Source organism: Rutidosis leptorrhynchoides, chromosome 11 (assembly GCF_046630445.1).
Source record: "Rutidosis leptorrhynchoides isolate AG116_Rl617_1_P2 chromosome 11, CSIRO_AGI_Rlap_v1, whole genome shotgun sequence".
In the NCBI taxonomy this organism is placed as follows: Eukaryota; Viridiplantae; Streptophyta; class Magnoliopsida; order Asterales; family Asteraceae; genus Rutidosis; species Rutidosis leptorrhynchoides.
The window spans coordinates 211,196,356-211,201,561 of record NC_092343.1 but is presented as its reverse complement, the minus strand read 5'-3'; the positions used below and the strand labels follow the sequence as shown (position 1 = coordinate 211,201,561).

At 30.2% G+C, this 5,206-nt stretch overlaps 1 pseudogene; it reads right to left on the bottom strand.

Moving 5' to 3' along the window:
- Window positions 1–560: 560 nt before the first annotated feature.
- Window positions 561–1,555, bottom strand: LOC139875383 (probable carboxylesterase 17; annotated as a pseudogene).
- Between the last annotated feature and the right edge of the window lie 3,651 nt (window positions 1,556–5,206).

Genomic DNA, 5,206 nt, shown 5'->3' with positions numbered 1-5,206 from the left:
CGATTGAGAAAACTGCACACAATTGTGTGTCGTGTGTATTTCTTATATATTGTACAGAGTAATAACAAACTACCTTAAAAGGTAGAGATACAGATAATCTTGAAATACAATAGAAAGATATACACAATCAAATAAAATCAAATAATATAAACAAAGATATGGGGCAATATATTCTGTTAGAAGGAGAGAGAAAGAAGAGAAGACAAAGTAGAAAAAAATTGAAAAGACAAAAATACATTTGTTGAGTTAACGGAAGAATACTAATGTTCGTTAGTGTTAGTATTAGTGTCATTCATTAAAAAATATAATAGTTCGAGGTCAACAAAGTAAAAAAAAAAAAATATATTTAAGATCACTTACTTATTTAATACAAAGTTGAAAGACCAACGTCAAAATTTTGTCTTTAATTTTCTTCACAAACATTTTAAATAACAAAAATAAATACGTGAAAATTATATTAGGAGCAAGTAGTATTCTTATATCATCATCAGCAGCATCATGATCATCACCATCATCATCATTATCATTATCAATTATTTTAAATCATAAGAAATGAGAATCTAGTGACATTTAACAAAGTTTGCAATCGCTTGAACAAACTTCTCAGTTTCATCCGAAGTTTGTGGATCATTATCAATATCAATCTTATTAAGATAGAAAACATGTGCCATTCCATTATTCATAAACAACTCAATCTCCTTACCACAATTCTTTATAATCTCATAAAACTCCATTTCTGTATACAAAAGAAGATCATTCTCCGCTACATATAACAAATAAGGCGGCAAATTCAAATCAATAACGTTCTCATCCATCGGACACGTTATCTGATGATCTTTCGTACTCCCTATCGGTAACCCTAATTCCATCAACTTATCCAACATATGTAAAGTCAAAAACGTTGACTCCGGTTTTTGCAACTCCGACTTACTTCTTGTAGACAGCACGAATCCCGGATGTATTGGGATCGCTCCAACAACTCTCAACGGGTCGAGACTCTGGTTCGCAACTTTCTTAGCCACTTGATGCACCAAGTTTCCACCCGAGCTCTCTCCTATTAAAAAAACCCTATTAAAGTCTCCATAAAAAGATAGCCATGGATCATGGAACTTATTTTTAGCTAAATTGTGTAGCTAAAGAAGCGTCGTGTAGCCATCATCGACTGCAGCAGGCAGACGGTGTTCAGGCGCACGACACAAATATGGGGACACGATAATAGCTCCAGTTGCACGGCAGATTCGAGTGTATATGTTATAGTACATGAACCAATCAGGTTGAGCTATACAAAATCCACCACCAAATAAGTGTAGAAGTATTGGGACATTGTTTGTTGTGGTTTCGGGTAAATAAAGTCGTACGGAAAGAGTTGAGTTGTTAAGTTGATCTTGTATTACTATGTCACGAGTAGCGACCCCCCGTTGATGAAATGATCGTGTGGAGCGACTGGTTCCGCTAGGAACTTGAATCGTGGCGGGCCACTCCATGTTCGATCGACTGAACCGTCGTCGTATAGTGTCAACCACCCGGATATTTGATCGATTATTTTTTTTTGTCGTTAACCATGTTTTTTGTTGAAGTAGAGGTGGTGGATTTTGGTGTTTTGGTGTTTTGTTGTAAGGTTTGTTATTATTATTACTGTCGTTATTTATAATGGTTGTTTGATGGCTATGAAAAAATAAAAGGATAAGATTTTACGAGTAAGTTGTTTTCAAAGTTGTTAAAAAAATATTTACACATCACTCCAAATCTATTTATTTAAATATAAATTATTTAATTATATATATTATCTCAACTACTATGCTTATTCAATTCATAACATACAATACATGGTTTAATATATTGATTCTGCTAATCACTCTTTTTGTACTTATCGTCATGTATATGATCATATCACATATCACATTACTGAAATGACTCGTAAAATCACGGGTTTCTTTAAACGAAACAATTTAATAATATGTTTTATGTATTAAGAAAATGTAAATACTAAAGTCATTTAGTTTAATAACCCGTGGAACACCGCATTCTGACTAAAAAACTTGTCGTTGTTTTTACAAATATATTGATGTACTTAACTTGATCAGAATAAATGAACTACCTTGATATACTTAACTTTGTCATAAAAGCCTACATTACAACCTTTTATTGAGACATGTATTTCACATACATATGTAACATAATTAATCTCGTAAAAAACACAAATATTTGAATAATAATAATAATAATAATAATAATAATAATAATAATAATAATAATATAATAACTATAATTATAATTATAATAAATAATAATAAAGTTTGTTTAAAAATTGAGTATTAATATTTTTAATAATAATTACTAGTAATAACAAATGTCTTTTAATAAATTTCTTAAAAAATTAAAATTCAATTATTACATGAAGGTTGTACAATATGCTTCAAAGTTTGTACACGTATTTATGAGGTGATTTGTAAATGATTGTACAATTTGTTTTAAAGTTTATACATATGGTCATGTGAGTGTTTTATCATAAAATTGTATATAATGCTTCATATATTATAAAATTAACATGTTAATATTTTTACTAAATACAATTAATTATTTTAATGACATCATCATGAATACTTAGAATTTTTTCTTTATTAAGTAGATTTAATTTAATTCTAAAAATAATTTTATTTATAACATCACTTACATGTCCTTACAATTTTTCTTTTTGATTTTTTTATAGTAAGACAAAAGATAATTATTGCATCATCATTTTAGAGTTATAATAGAACTTATAGATAGCTTAATCAATGAGAGCAACTCATCTAAAAATGGTTCATGATTAAGTTGGTGAACTGTATAGAACGGCAATCAGTGGCGGAACTAGAATTTTTTTCATCGGGGATAAAAAAAAAATTAAAACCGTAGCAATTTTTTTGGACAACATATAGAGGTTTTGGGGTAAAAAATTGAGGTTTTGGGAAAAAAAGTTCGAGAATTTTGGGCAAAATTTGAAGGTTTTGGGACAAAAGTTGGAGAATTTTGAACAAAATTTGAAGGTTTTGGAGCAAAACAAATTCACTGGGAGCAAAGCCGAAAAACTCAAAATTTTTACACCGAAAAAAAATTCACCGAGGGCGGGCACCCCTACCCCAACCCCCAAGTAGTTTCGCCCCTGACTGCAATATGATTTTTGTTTTTAATGTTTTTTCAATGTTTAAAAAATATCGTAGTATAGAAAACTATTAATTAATTGACATAACATCAAATTAATTGTTGCATAATTAAAATGTAAAGTATTGTGCGATATTAAAAAAAAAATGAAAATACTATATTTGTTTACACATTTTTGTACAAACACGGAGTATAAGAGACAAAAATTGAGTTGTAATTTTTATATGCTAATTTTTTTTTTAACGGCGATTTTTTGACATCAGTAGATCATTTATTTCAATGTAATATGTCTAAATGAGAACTAAAAGTTCTAAAGTTTTTTCTGTTCGAGATACCTGGAAAAATGAGTAATCTGATCCCTAGGCAACCCATCTAGATGACTCTCTGGTTGTTTCTAACCTTTCCTTGGCCACCTAAATCGATCCTCAAATGGTATCAGAGCGGGGTTGCACACTTGTAATCATTGTGGTAGCGGGTGTTCAAACCGAGATGACTATGAACATGACCGAGGATGGCGAGGGTCCAGGAAAAGTCGAGATGGTGTTGAACGGGGTTTGGGGATAAAAAAAAACTCGCATCATATGATTGTGAATTTCTAATATGCCAAGACTTGTAATATGTCAATGAAATCGACATTGCTCGGTCCATCTTTTTATTGTGCTGTACAAACAAAAAAATTGTATTATAAAATCTACCAAAACATGCATAAGATTTAGTTTTTTATTATGGAACCAATTAAACTCACATAATATAGTTGATTAAAATGGTTGAATAAAAGAATAATTTTTAACCAAAAGTCATGTAAAAACCAATTTATGTACGTTAACAACATATAATAGAGTTATCGTTAAATTTTTTTAAAGAATATATAATTATAAAATTAAATCTTTAGAAAATCTCATTTTTTTATCAATACAATTGTTGGTGTATTTAAATAAATAATTGTAGTTGTCGTTTTTTTTTTTTTTTAAATTTCTTAATATAGTGGGTCATGCATGTTAGACAAAAGATCATTAGGTCACTCCCTATCGTAACTAAACTATTCATCCTCTTAACCTTTCACATCAGCGCCACATCAACACCAATATCTTATAACTAACTCATAACTAAACACTTCATATCATGGCTAAAACAATACTCCTCTTAATATATAACGTACAAGCAATAAAGTATCAAGTCCAACAATAAAAAGCACTAGGACCCGCAATTCCTATAACTCTTCCGTTAAATCTATGGTGAAAGCGGGTAACTAACGCGGGTAACTAAGTGGTGCCTATGGTTAGTTACGGGTATGAGCGGGTAATGGGCGGGTAACTAACCATAGGGGGTGGTCTTACAAAAAAAATGTCCAATAACCAAATCATGGTGGTTAATGTTATTTAAAAAAAAAGTAGCAAATGATAATATTAGTATTATGTTAACAACTCGTTGTGGAACCCTCGCTTCGTCTCGGGGCTCCGTTTTGAATGCGAGTTAAAAAAAAGGTCTTGATCTATTCTGTAAAAAAAAAAAAAAAATTCGACATCTAACATTGAAGGGTTGTTCCTTTTGTGAAAGTTGCTTCTTTTAGCGTTCTTTTTTTTCTTCTTAAAGTTAGTTGATCTATTTTGTAAAAAAGAATGTTTTTCGACATCTCTTTGTAGCATTGAAGGGTTGTTCCTTGTATGAAAGTTGCCTCGTTTATCGTTGAGAAAAAAATGTAGTTGATTTTTTTGTAAAAAACAATTTTTTTCGACATTTTTTGGTAACATTGAATGGTTGGTTCTTTTACGAAATTTGCTTCTTTTATCGTAGGAGACAGAAAAAAAAGTGAAATAACGAAAATACCCCTGATTACTATTGATAAATAATGCTCTAGGGTTTTGTCTTTTAGATAGTATAGTAATAATAATAACTGCCACTCTTCTAGAATGATAAAAATGAAGTCATTTATAAATTTGAATATTAAAAGAGTAAAACCAAAAAAACCACCACCCAAAAAAGTATTACAAGTAGAAACGTAGATTACAAACATGAATAATAGTCGTTAAAACAAGTTACTTTAGAAATGGACGTGGATCACTAA